Raw genomic sequence first — 14,348 nt, 5'->3', positions numbered from 1 at the left:
CTCAACGCCGAGAGCATGCAGAAACCAAACGCAGGCAGCGGAAGGAGCGTGCGGCAAACCAGTCCCACCCTCCCCTTCCCTCAACCACTGTCTGTCCCACCTGTGACAGAGTCTGTGGCTCTCGTATTGGACTGTTCAGCCACCATAGAACTCACTTCAGGAGTGGAAGCAAGTCTTCCTCGATTGAGGACTGGCTATGATGATGAAGATGATACTAGCTTTTTATTCCAGATTTATTTGGTGGGATTTGAACGCACGTCTCTGGATCATTAGTCCAGGTCTCTGGATTACTAGTCCAGTAACATAAACCACTGTGCTACCGCACCCTTGGAAGCAAGAGTAGAACCGGATGGATTTGGGCTGGCACAGGAAGTGTGTCATGGTGAAAGTGCTCTATGCCGGTCGCTGGCAGCCGTGCATGTGAATCGGGTGAAGACTGGAGCGGGTGAGTGAGTGAATGCAATCTGTCCGCATCGGCCCGCTAATGTGCTGCTTTACCCACCGGCGTCCCTCGGTATGTTATAAAAACAATGATCGTTCTGAAAAGCGTTTGCTGTCGATGTTGAACCGCTTGAAGTTTATGATATTGAAGCAGCTGCTTACGGTTTGGATTTGCAGAGTCGGCGGCCAGGCCCAGACCCGCAATGTCCGATGGCAAGGAGAGAGGGCTGAGCTGCTGATGGAGGAGGTGATCGTGTGCCCTGGGCTGCTAACCTAGGCTGCGCCCAGCGGGTGTGAATGAAGAAGAGGAAGCCAGTTGCGGTTTGTATATAATTATTAAAACAGCCAGGATTTGGGGGCATTGATATCGGGCGCTTGTTTTCCAATTTATTCGCCCATTCGTTTTGAGATTGTGTTTGACTGGATATGATGATTCTTTATACGTGTTAGACTTCTGATGTAGGTGAAGAATACTAGGATCTGATTCCAGTCAGTAAACCTGGAATGTGTTTCTATCGAGCTGACCTCGTGTGCTGATATTTAAATTTTCTTCCAGGTTATGAATTTTAAAATCTACAAAGCCATCCTGACAGGAGAAGCACTAAACAGGTAAATTAAAATGTTACATTTTATCTCTTCATATGAAGGGATGGGACAGAGGTGGAAATGGACTATTCCCCAATGGTTTATAGGGACACACATTTAGGGCAGAGAGCAGAAAGAAACATTTTCTAAAGAGGATTTAAGGCTGTGGGATGCACTGCCAAGAGTAGTGAGTGAAGTAGGGACCATGGCCCTGAATTTGCGGTCAGTATGGCGGCGAGACTACGCGTCAGACCGCCTTTGAAACCAATTGCAAGTTGCGGTCCGTCACCACTCCGAAACAGTCCGCGCCTTCGCTTTAGAAACATAAAAAATAGGTGTAGGAGTAGGCCATTCGGCCCTTCGAGCCTGCACCACCATTCAATGTGATCATGGCTGATCATTCCTTCAGTACCCCTTTCCTGCTTTCTCTTCATACCCCTTGATCCCTTTAACCATAAGGGCCATATCTAACTCCCTCTTGAATATATCCAATGAACTGGCATCAACAACTCTCTGCAGCAGTGAATTCCACAGGTTAACAACTCTCTGAGTGAAGAAGTTTCTCCTCATCTCAGTCCTAAATGGCCTGCCCCTTATCCTAAGACTGTGTCCCCTGGTTCTGGACTTCCCCAACATCGGGAACATTCTTCCGCATCTAACTTGTCAGAATTTTATATGTTTCTTTGAGATCCAGTGAATAAAGGCCCAGTTGATCCAGTCTCTCCTCATATGTTAGTCGTGCCATCCCTGGAATCAGTGTGGTGAACCTTCGCTGCACTCCCTCAATTGCAAGAATGTCCTTCCTCAGATTAGGAGACCACAACTGAACACAATATTCCAGGTGAGGCCTCACCAAGGCCCTGTACAACTGCAGTAAGACTTCTCTGCTCCTATACTCAAATCCCCTAGCTATGAAAGCCAACATTCCATTTGTCTGCTATACCTGCATGCCAACTTTCAATGACTGATGAACCATGACACCCAGGTCTCACTGCACCTCCCCTTTTCCTAATCTGCCATTCAGATAATATTCTGCCTTCGTGTTTTTGCTCTCAAAGTGGATAACCTCACATTTATCCACATTATACTGTATCTGCCATGTATTTGGCCACTCGCCTAACCTGTCCAAGTCACCCTGCAGCCTCTTGGTGTCCTCCTCACCGCTCACACCGCCACCCAGTTTAGTGTCATCTGCAAACTTGGAGATATTACACTCAATTCCATCATCTAAATCATTAATGTATTTTGTAAATAGCTGGGGTCCCAGCACTGAGCCCTGCGGCACTCCACTAATCACTGCCTGCCATTCTGAAAAGGACCCGTTCATCCCGACTCTCTGCTTCCTGTCTGCTAACCAGTTCTCTATCCATGTCAGTACATTACCCCCAATACCATGTGCTTTGATTTTGCACACCAATCTCTTGTGTGGGACCTTGTCAAAAACCTTTTGAAAGTCCAAATACATCACATCCACTGGTTCAACTTGTCCACTCTACTAGTTATATCCTCAAAAAATTCCAGAAGATTGGTCAAGCATGATTTCCCTTTCATAAATCCATGCTCACTTGGACCAATCCTGTCACTGCTTTTCAAATGCGCTGCTATTTCATCCTTAATGATTGATTCCAACATTTTCCCCACTGCTGATGTCAGGCTAACCGGTCTATAATTACCCGTTTTCGTTCCCTCCTTTTTAAAAAAAGTGGTGTTACATTAGCTACCTCCAGTCCATAGGAACCGATCCAGAGTCGATAGACTGTTGGAAAATGATCACCAATGCATCCACTATGTTAGATCTCTTAATTTCCAATGAAATACGAACTCCGATTGTAGTTTTAACTTTTTAATCTCGGCAGAGAGCAACAAACTTCTTGGCTTCAAGCCAGGTCTTTGTTCTTACTGAGACACATGGTCAAAATGGCTGTATTTATGCCTGGATCATTTTACAGAAAAGAACTCACCTTCTTTGACCTTATTGGCTCAATTGAAAGTCTTTTAACGTTTTATTGCCTCGCTACCCAAGGTCCGAAAATGTCAAGTTGATTGATGACTTAACGCAATGTGGCTGAAATGCATGTAGCATCTCTGACTTGTCTGTGAATTTTCACAGTCTGTCTAAATGAGCCTGTTTGAATACTCGATCACACTATTTCTAGGGCCACTTCCTTAAGTCCTCTGGGATGCAGACGATCAGGCCCTGGGGATTTATCGGCCTTCAATCCCATCAATTTCCCTAACACAATTTCCCGCCTAATAAGGATATCCTTCAGTTCCTCCTCCTCACGAGATCCTCAGTCCCCGAGTACATCCGGAAGGTAATATTTGTGTCTTCCTTCGTGAAGACAGAACCAAAGTATTTGTTCAATTGGTCTGCCATTTCTTTGTTCCCATTATAAATTCACCCGAATCCGACTGCAAGGGACCTACGTTTGTCTTCACTAATCTTTTTCTCTTCACATATCTTCAGAAGCTTTTGCAGTCAGTTTTTATGTTCCGGGCAAGTTCTTCTCGTACTCTATTTCCCCCTCTTAATTAAACTCTTTGTCCTCCTCTGCTGAATTCTAAATTTCTCCCAGTCCTTGGGTTTGCTGCTTTTTCTGGTTAATTTATATGTCTCTTCCTTGGATTTAACACTATCCTTAATTTCTCTTGTTAGCCACGGTTGAGCCACCTTCCCCGTTTTAATTTTACTCCAGACAGGGATGTACAATTGTTGAAGTTCATCCAAGTGATCTTTAAAGGTTTGCCATTGCCTATCCACCATCAACCCTTTAAGTATCATTTGCCAGTCTAATCTAGCCAATTTGCGCCTCGTACTGTCAAAGTTACCTTTCCTTAAGTTCAGGACCCTAGTTTCGGAATTAATTGTGTCACTCTCCATCTTAATAAAGAATTCTACCATATTATGGTCACTCTTTCCCAAGGAGCCTCGCACAACAAGATTGCTAATTAGTCCCTTCTCATTACACATCACCCAGTCTAGGATGGCCAGCTCCCTAGTTGGTTCCTTGACATATTGGTCTAGAAAACCATCCCTAATACACTCCAGGAAACCCTCCTCCACCGTATTGCTACCAGTTTAGTTAGCCCAATCAATATGTAGATTAAAGTCACCCATGATAACTGCTGTACCTTTATTGCACACATCCCTTATTTTTTGTTTGATGCTATCCCCAATCTCACTACTGCTATTTGGTGGCCTGTACACAACTCCCACTAGCGATTTCTGCCCTTTGGTATTCCGTAGCTCCACCCATACCGATTCCACATCATCCAAGCTAAAGTCCTTCCTTACAATTGCATTAATTTTCTCTTTAACCAGCAACGCCATCCCGCCTCCTTTTCCTTTCTGCCTATCCTTCCTAAATGCTGAATACCCTTGGATTTTGAGTTCCCAGCCTTGGTCACCCTGGAGCCATGTCTCCGTGATGCCAATCATATCATATCCGTTAACTGCTATCTGCGCAGTTAATTCGTCCACCTTATTCCGAATACTCCTCGCATTGAGGCACAAAGCCTTCAGGCTTGTCTTTTTAACACGCTTTGCCCCTTCAGAATTTTGCTGTAATGTGGCCCCTTTTTGTTTTTTGCCTTGGGTTTCTCTGCCCTCCACTTTTACTATTCTCCTTTCTATCTTTTGCTTCTGATTCCATTTTATTTCCCTCTGTCCCCCTGCCATATTAGTTTAACTCCTCCCCAACAGCACTAGCAAACACTCCTCCTCGGACATTGGTTCCGGTCCTGCCCAGATGCAGACCTTCCGGTTTGTACTGCTCCCACCTCCCCCAGAACCGGTTCCAATGCCCCAGGAATTTGAATCCCTCCCTTTGCACCATTGCTCAAGCCACGTATTCATCTGAGCTATCCTGCGATTCCTACTCTGACTAGCACGTGGCACTGGTAGCAATCCTGAGATTACTACTTTTGAGGTCCTACTTTTTAATTTAACTCCTAGCTCCTTAAATTCGTCTCATAAGACCTCATCCCGTTTTTTATCTATATCGTTGGTACCTATATGCACCACGACAACTGGCTGTTCACCCTCCCTTTTCAGAATGTCCTGCACCCGCTCCGAGACATCCTTGACCCTTGCACCAGGGAGGCAACATACCATCCTGGAGTCTCGGTTGTGGCCGCAGAAACGCCCATCTATTCCCCTTACAATTGAATACCCGATCACTATCGCTCTCCCACTCTTTTTCCTGCCCTCCTGTGCAGCAGAGCCAGCCACGGTGCCATGAACTTGGCTGCTGCTGCCCTCCCCTGATGAGTCATCCCCCTCAACAGTACTCAAAGCGGTGTTTTGCAGGGGAATGACCGCAGGGGATCCCTGCACTACCTTCCTTGCACTGCTCTTCCTGTTGGTCTTCCATTCCCTATCTGGCTGTGGACCCTTTACCTGCGGTAAGACCAACTCACTAAACGTGCTATTCACGTCATTCTCAGCATCGTGGATGCTCCAAAGTGAATCCACCCTCAGCTCCAGTGCCGCAATGCGGTCCGTCAGGATCTGCAGGCGGATACACTTCCCGCATATGTAGTCGTCAGGAACACCGAAAGTGTACCCGAGTTCCCACATAGTACAGGAGGAGCATAACACGTGTCCGAGCTCTCTTGCCATGACTTAACCCTCAGATTAACCTGATTAACATTGTTGTTGCCCAAAAGGTTACTTACTGATAAAAGAAAAGAAAAAGAAAAACTACTCACCAATCACCAGCCAATCACTTACCCCCTTTGCTGCTGGCTGCACATTCCGGGCCTATGTTTGACTGGATATGATGATTCTTTATACGTGTTAGACTTCTGATGCAGATGAAGAATACTCGGATCTGATTCCAGTCAGTAAACCGACCCTGGAGCTTGTTTCTATCTAGCTGACCTTTCTTCCCGTGTGCTGACATTTTAATTTTCTTCTAGGTTATGAATTTAAAAATCTGTAATACTAACCAGCAGTAATTGCAGAAGAAGTGCTGCAGAAGGAGAAACACTGCTAACAGGTAAATTAAAATGTTCAGTTATATCTCTATCTCTAATATGAAGGGATGGGATAGAGGTGGAAATTGACTGTACCCTAATGGTTGAGGGAGCACACATTTAAGATTTTTTTTTTTAAGGGGGCCTGAGGCTGTGGGATGCTCCACCAGAGTCAGTCTCTGAAGTAAAATCCATGTCAATTTGTAAGAGGTGGTTGAAGGAAAGGGTAATAAAGGGCGATGGGATTTGGTCTACTCTCATTTGGAGGACTCAAACCCAACAAGGACTGCCTGGGACAATCATCCTGTTTCCATACTGTAATTTCAAAGTACATATTGGCAATGTAACAAACAGAACATACATTCAATTTAATCCTGCCTTGTTTTATGTTCTGAATCTACTGCATAGAGAACGTTTTAAAATAAGAGAGTACTGTGCTGGTTATTTTAATGAAGAATTATTTGAAGCATATGTGTGATCAATGCAGCAATTAATTTGCCCACAAAGTCCCACAAACAGCAACTGAGATTAACTGATTATTCATCTGTTTTGGAAATAATGTTGTCCAGGACACCTCATTTACAGCCACCTAAACTGACAGACAAGCTTTCTGTTTAATGTCATAAGTGTAAGCCAAGATCATGTGCTGAAGTTCTGGGGTTGGGCTTTATATCCCACAACCTTCTGCCATAGGCAATAGCACAGACCACATACTGGTTATGTTACTGGACCAGTAATCCAGAGGCCTGGGCTAATGATATGGAGACGTGAGTTCCGATCCCATCACGGCAGCTGGGAAATTTAAATTCAATTAAATAAATCTGGAATAAAAAGCTAGTGTCAATAATGGTGACCATGAAACTACCGGGTTGTCGTAAAAACCCATCTGGTTCACTAATGTCCTTCAGGGAAGGAAATCTGCCGTCCTTACCTGATCTGGCCTATACGTGACTCCAGACCCACAGCAATGTAGTTGACTCTTAACTGCCCTCTGGAATGGCCTAGCAAGCCACTCACTCAGTTGTACCAAACTGCTACAGAAAATAATAATAAACCCGGATGGACCACTCGGCACCAGCTTCGGACACAACAAAGGCACACCCAGCCCAGTCGACTCTGCAAAGTCCTCCTCGCTAACATTTAGAGAGAGCTGTCCCACAGAATAGTCCAACCAATTACTACCACAAGGTGTCATTGACAGTGCTATCAAGCGGCACTTACCAATAACCTGCTCACTGATGCTCAGTTTGGGTTCCGCCAGGACTACTCAGCTCCAGACCTCAGTACAGCCTTGGTCCAAACATGGACAAAAGAGTTGAATTCCAGAGATGAGAGTGACTGCCCTTGACATCAAGGCAGCATTTGACAGAGTGTGGCATCAAGGAATCCTAATAAAACTGAAGTCAATGGGAATCGGGGAAAACTCCCCGGGCTGGAATCATAGTTGGGAAGTCAATCACAGCCCCAGGACATCGCTGCAGGAGTTCCTCGGGGCAGCTATCTTCAGCTGCTTCATTAATGACCATCCCTCCATCATAAGGTCAGAAGTTGGGAAGTTCACTGATGATTGCACAGTGTTTAGTTCCATTTGCAACTCTTCAGATAATGGAGCAGTCGATGCCCGCATGCAGCAAGACCTGGACAACATTCAGGCTTGGCCTGATGTGTGGTGGGAATGTTACTTGCCACTTAAGTGCCAGGCAAGTGAGAGCTTAACCACTGCCCACAACATTACCATCGCTGAATTCCCCCACCATCAACATCCCGGGGGTCACCATTGACCAGAAAATTAACCGGATCAGCAAAAATCAATACTGTGGCAACAAGATCGAGGTGAGAGGCCAGGTATTCTGTGGCAAATATCTCCCCTCCCGTCTCCCCAAAGCATTTCCACCATCTGCAAGACAGTCAGGGCTGTGATAGAATACTCTCCCCTTGACTGGATGAATGCAGCTCCAACAACACTAAAAAAGCTCGACACCATCCAGGACAAAGCGGCCTGCTTGATTGGCACCCCGTCCACCACCATAAACATTCACTCCCTCCACCCCCGCACACCGTGTCTGCAGTCTGTACAATCTACAAGATGCACTGCCAAGGCTTCTTCGGCTGCATCTCCCAAACCCAAGACCTCGACCTAGAAGGACAAGGGCAGCAGGCGTCAGAGAACACCATCACCTCCCAAGTTCCCCTCCAAGTCTCTCACCATCCTGTTTTGGAAATGTATCGCCGTTCCTTCATCGGCTATGGGTCAAAATCTTGGAACTCCCTCCGTAACAGTACTGTGTCAGTACCTTCACCACAAGGACTGCAGCGGTTCAAGGCAGCAGCTCACCACCAGCTTCAAGGGCTAGTAGGGATGGGCAATAAATGCTGGCATAGCCAGCACCACCCACATCCCTGGACGAAAAAAGAAAAATCTCTGTTGTACCAAATAATTAATTTCAGCCATCTTTACTCTTTGAATCCTAGATGAAGTCAACAGAGGATGAGATGGGGATTGCAGCAATGCAGCTGGAATGACTCCTGGGTTACAGTCTACTTTGTGCTTACATCACAACCGTATCTTCCAGAAACTCAGCATCTTAACTATAAACTATAATTGTAAAGATTTTCACTGCATCCATTTGTATACAATAAATGCTATATTTTATAATGTACATTGTAAATTATTTTTCTTCCCTTTGTCCTTCTTTTGGTAGCCTTTAAAAATAAATTAACTTTAACGATGGAGGATGTGATTTGCATCATGTGTAGATTAACAGCTGGAGATATGCAATTGTGAACCATGGTTACTTCAGCTGTGTGTTAATACGGATTCCGTATGTGCAATTAATATGGAGCAAAATTCAATGTCTTTACAATTTTTGTCTCCTATAAATGGAGACTGATGACTTCCTTACCTTGTTTACTGTGTTTTGCATTCAGTTCAGATTTATCCAACTTTATTCCGAATGAAGCAGGTGGGTGTTTGATAGTAGTTCCTTGTTGCTGGAATGTGCAACTTCAAAGAAGAATTGGACACTGGGGTGATTAGCATTTGACACTTCCTTTATAATCCAGTAACAAACATTTTCAAGTCTAATCCATTTACTTAAAGGAGGCAGACAAAAAGCAGGAAACTATAGACCAGTTAGCCGAATATCTGTCGTTGGGAAAATGCTGGAGTCCATTATTGAGGAAACAGTAACAGGACATTTGGAAAAGCATAATTCAATCAAGCAGAGTCAGCATGGTTTTATGAAAGGGAAATTATGTTTGACAAATTTGCTGGAGTTTTTTGAGGATGTAATGAGCAGGGTGGATCAGGGGGAACCAGTGGACGTGGTGTATTTGCATTTCCAGAAGGCATTTGACAAGGTGCCACATAAAAGGTTACTGCACAAGATAAAAGTTCACGGGGTTGGGGGTAATATATTAGCGTGGATTGGCTAACGAACAAAAAAGAGTCGTGATAAATGGGTCATTTTCTGGTTGGCAAACAATGATTAGTGGGGTGCCGCAGGGATCGGTTCTGGGTCCTCAACTATTTACAATATATATTAATGACTTGGATGAAGGGACCGAGTGTAATGTAGCCAAGTTTGCTGATATAAAGATGGAAGGGAAAGCAAATTGTGAAGACACAAAAAATCTGCAAAGGGATATAGACAGGCTGAGTGGGCAAAAAATTGGCAGATGGAGTATAATGTAGGAAAATGTGAGGTTATCCACTTTGGCAGAAAAACTAGAAAAGCAAATTATAGTTTAAATGGAGAAAAAGTGCTGCTGTAGAGGGACCTGGGGGTCCTTGTGCATGAAACACAAAGTTAGTATGCAGGTACAATAGGTAATCGGGAAGGCAAATGGAATGTTGGCCTTTATTGCAAGGAGGATAGAGTATTAAAGCTGAAGGCCTGCTACAACTGTACAGGATATTGGTGAGGCCACACCTACTGTTTTGATCTCTATTTAAGGAACGATATACTTGCATTGGAGGCTGTTCAGAGAAGGTTTACGAGGTTGACTCTGGAGATGAGGGGGTGACGAATGAAGATAGGTTGAGTAAGTTGGGCCTATTCATGTTAAGAGTTCAGAAGGATGAGAGGTTAACGAAACAAGATAATGACGGGGCTCGACAAGGTGGATGCAGAGAGGATATTTCCACTCGGGGAAACTAAAACTAGGGGACATAAGTCTCAGAATAAGGGGCTGCACATTTAAAACTGAGATGAAGAATTTCTCATCTATGTAAATTTATGGAATTCTCTCCCACAGAGAGCTGTGGAGGCTGGGTCATTGAATATGTTTAAGGTGGAGATACAGATATTTGAGCGATAAGGGAATAAAGGGTTATGGGGCGTGGGTAGGGAAGTGAAGTCATGATCTTATTGCGGAGCAGGCTCGAGGAGCCAGGTGGCCTGCTCCTGCTCCTAATTTTTATGTAAAAGGATTCCCATCGGGACTTAGACATCCTTAACCGTGCACATGGAAATGCAACTTCTACACCCATGCTGCAAGGCTCCTAGAAGAGAGATCTTGTCTCCTTAACTATGAGTTTAGAAATGCATAATTATCCATTAGCTCCATTGACCATTAATTCTCTTTTCATGTAGACTAGTTTTTTTTTTCAGTTTTGTTGCTTCAGATGTGGCTTTAGCACTCATTCCTACCCCCCGTGCCTCATATCAACCCTTCTGCACTGTACCCATCCCTGCAAACATGTAGTATTATTGGCTGATGGGTGGAAAATGGCAAGTACTTTTTAAGGCTATTGGAGAAGTGATTGCTGCATCAAATGCACAGGGATCAGTATTGCTTCGAATTTAGTGTTGTGACTTAAGCAACTCAAATGTAAAATGGTCAAATTTGCAGATAACACCAAACTCAGAATGGCACTGAACTCCGGAGGCAGCTCAAACTACAGTTTAGTGTTACAAATTACTAATTTGAGTTTTTTTGAGGTAACAGTTGGATAAGGCAGTGTGGTTGACTTTCAAAAGGCATTGATTTGAAGCCCATGCGATAAGAGTCAGTAGTAGCAGAGATACAAAATTGGCTAAGGGATGGTGTTGGTGAACCGATGTTTTTCAGATTGGAGCAAGATATACAGTGGAGTTCCCCAAGGTTTAGTACGAGGACCACTGCCGTTTTTGATGTACATTAATGACTTTGGGGGGGGGGGGAGAAAGGGGGTGTACAGATCACAATTTCAAAATTTGCAGATTTACTTGAAAAACTTGTAAACAGTGAGGATAGTAACAGACCTCATGAGGACCTACCGGAATGGACGGACATGTCAGATGGAAATCAATGCAGAAAAGTGTACGGTGATATATTTTGGCATGATGAATGAGAGACAATACATGTTAAATAGGGTGCAATAAGAGATCTGGGAATGTTTGTGCACAAATTCTTGAAGGTGGCAGGACAGGTTCACAAAGCAGTTAATAAAGCAAAATACTGCGGATGCTGGAAATTAATAAAGCATATGGGATCCTGGGCTTTATGAATAGAGGTTTGGAGTAGTAAAGCCAGAAAGTTAAGCTAACCCTATATAAAACACTAGTTCTTCTGCAGCTGGAGTATTGTATCCAATTCTGGGCACCACACTTTAGGAAGGACATAAGAAATAGGCCATATGGCCCCTCGAGCCTGCTCCACCATTCAATAAGATCATGGTTGATCCGATCATGGACTCAGCTCCACTTCCCCACCTGCTCCCCATAACCCCTTATCGTTTAAGAAACTGTCTATTTCTGTCTTAAATTTATTCAATGTCCCAGCTTCCACAGCTCTCTGAGGCAGCGAATTCCACAGATTTACAACCCTCAGAGAAGAAATTCTTCATCTGTCTTAAATTGGTAGCTCCTTATTCTAAGATCATGCCCTCTAGTTCTAGTCTCCTCCATCAGCGGAAACATCCTCTCTGCATCCACCTTGTCAAGCCATGTTTCGATAAGATCACCTCTCATTCTTCTGAATTCCAATGAGTAGAAGACCAACCTACTCAACCTTTCCTCATAAGTCAACTCCCTCATCCCTGGAATCAACCTAGTGAACCTTCTCTGAACTGCCTCCAAAGCAAGTATATCCTTTCTTAAATAAGGAAACCAAAACTGCACGCAGTATTCCAGGTGTAGCCTCACCAATATCTTATATAGCTGTAGCAAGACTTCCCTGCTTTTATACTCCATCCCCTTTGCAATAAAGGCCAAGATACCATTGGCCTTCCTGATCACTTGCTGTACCTGCATACTATCCTTTTGTGTTTCATGCATAAGTACCCCCAGGTCCCGCTGTACTGCGACACTTTGCAATCTTTCTCATTTAAATAATAACTTGTCTGCCAAAGTGCATGACCTCACACTTATATTCCATCTGCCAAATTTTTGCCCACTCACTTAGCCTATGTCCTTTTGCAGATTGTTTGTGTCCTCCTCACACATTGCTTTTCCTCTCATCTTTGCATCAGCAAAGTTGGCTACATTACACTCAGTCCCTTCTTCCAAGTCGTTAATATAAATTGTAAATAGTTGGGGTCCCAGCACTGATCCCTGCAGCACCCCACTAGTTACTGGTTACCAACCAGGGAATTAACTATTTATCCCGACTCTTTGTTCTCTGTTAGTTAGTCAATCCTCTATCCATGTTAATACATTACCCCCAACCCCGTGAACTTTTATCTTGTGCAGTAACCTTTTATGTGGCACCTTGTCAAATGCCTTCTGGAAGTCCAAATACACCACATCCAGTGGTTCCCCTTTATCCACCCTGTTTGTTTCATCCTCAAAGAACTCCAGCAAATTTGTCAATATGACTTCCTGTGGAAATATGCAGGCTATGGCAACATAAAATGGAAAGACCCCCGAGAGTAAGGTTAAGGTGCCTTGAACATAAAATGAATTACCAATTGAAATTTGATTAGTTATGCTTCCTTAGCATTGCCAGTAACTGGAATATACTAATCAACAGGGTACAGAGAAAATGTAATCAGTGTAATCAACAGTGCCAGGACCGGATTGATCACCTGGGACGTATTGGGTAACAGAGAGTGTTGAGTTAAACAGAGTATTTTGAACAGCAAGGAACACCTTGTTTGCAGAGTTGAACAGAGTATTTGGAGTGGAAAGGAACACCCTTTAGAACACCTTTCTGCAGTTAAGCAGAGTTAAATAGAGTATAAGTAGTGAGTCTTGTACTTTTTTATTGAGTAACTATAAGAGTACAAGTGGCGAGTCTTGTACTTTACCTGTATTGAAGAACTAGAGTATAAGTAGTGAGTCTTGTACTTTTCCTGTATTAAACGAACATTAATGATAGTCATTTGTCTAGTGTGTAATTTGGTATTTAACTCCGGAACCATCGCAGGCAACTACCAGTCATACAATTAGCGAAATTGCTGCTTACGTAACACTTCCCCTTCATAAATCCATGCTGACTCTGCCTGACCGAATTTTGCTTTTCCAAATATCCTGCTACTGCTTCTTTAATAATGGACGCCAACATTTTCCCAACCACAGATGTTAGGCTAACTGGTCTATAGTTTCCTGCTTTTTGTCTGCCTCCTTTTTTAAATACATTACATTTACAGTTTTCCAATCTGCTGGGCCCTCCCCAGAATCCAGTGAATTTTGGTAAATTACAACCAATGCATCCACAATCCCTGCCGCTACTTCTCTTAGACCCTAGGATGCAAGCCATTAGGTCTGGGGGATTTATCTGCTTTTAGTCCCATTATCTTACTGAGTACCACCTCCCTAGTGATTGTGATATTGTTAGTGTCCTCTACTGTAAAGACTGATAGAAAATATTTGTTCAGTGTTTCTGCCATCTCCATGTGAAGGCTTTGGAGAGGGTATAGAAGAGATTTACTGGAATGGTTTCGGGGATGAGGGATCACAGTTAAGTAGATGGACTGGAGAAGATGGAGTTCTCTTTAAAGCAGAGAAGGCTAAACAGATTTGAGAGGTGTTCAAAAGCATGAAGGGTTTAGATAGTAAATAAAGAGAAAGTATTTCCAATGGCTGAAGGGTCGATAACCAGAGGACACCGATTTAAAATTGGCAAAAGAACCAGCGGCGACATGAGGATAAACTTTTTTTACGCAACAAGTGGCTAGGATTTGGAATGCACTGCCTGACAGGGTGGTGGCTACAAATTCAATAGTAGCCTTCAAAAGGGAATTGGTTAAATACTTGGGAGAAAATAATTGCAGGGCAAATGTAAAGAAATGTGCACAAGTAAAAATAGGTGATTATGTATGCTGGGGGCAGTTCCATTACAAGCAGGACTGTTCTATGAATGAGCCTGAAAAGGTCATGTTGAAGCTGAAAGATCTAGGAATCTTGGTAGAGTCTCCTCAC

General features: G+C 43.7%; 1 long non-coding RNA gene across 2 annotated transcripts; it reads left to right on the top strand.

Moving 5' to 3' along the window:
* Nucleotides 1-376: 376 nt before the first annotated feature.
* LOC139226843 (uncharacterized) lies at nucleotides 377-8,663 on the top strand. Of its 2 annotated transcripts, none has more exons than XR_011587324.1 (5): nucleotides 377-445; nucleotides 619-762; nucleotides 998-1,050; nucleotides 5,947-6,026; nucleotides 8,476-8,663. It is a non-coding gene; the product is annotated as an uncharacterized lncRNA (long non-coding RNA). The 2 variants fall into 2 exon arrangements; XR_011587325.1 differs by having other exon boundaries at nucleotides 426-514.
* The last annotated feature ends 5,685 nt before the right edge of the window (nucleotides 8,664-14,348 follow it).

The sequence above is a fragment of the Pristiophorus japonicus genome, chromosome 16 (genome assembly GCF_044704955.1).
Source record: "Pristiophorus japonicus isolate sPriJap1 chromosome 16, sPriJap1.hap1, whole genome shotgun sequence".
NCBI lineage: Eukaryota > Metazoa > Chordata > Chondrichthyes > Pristiophoridae > Pristiophorus > Pristiophorus japonicus.
The sequence above is the reverse complement of the archived record's forward strand: the minus strand, read 5'-3'. Positions and strand labels throughout refer to the sequence as shown.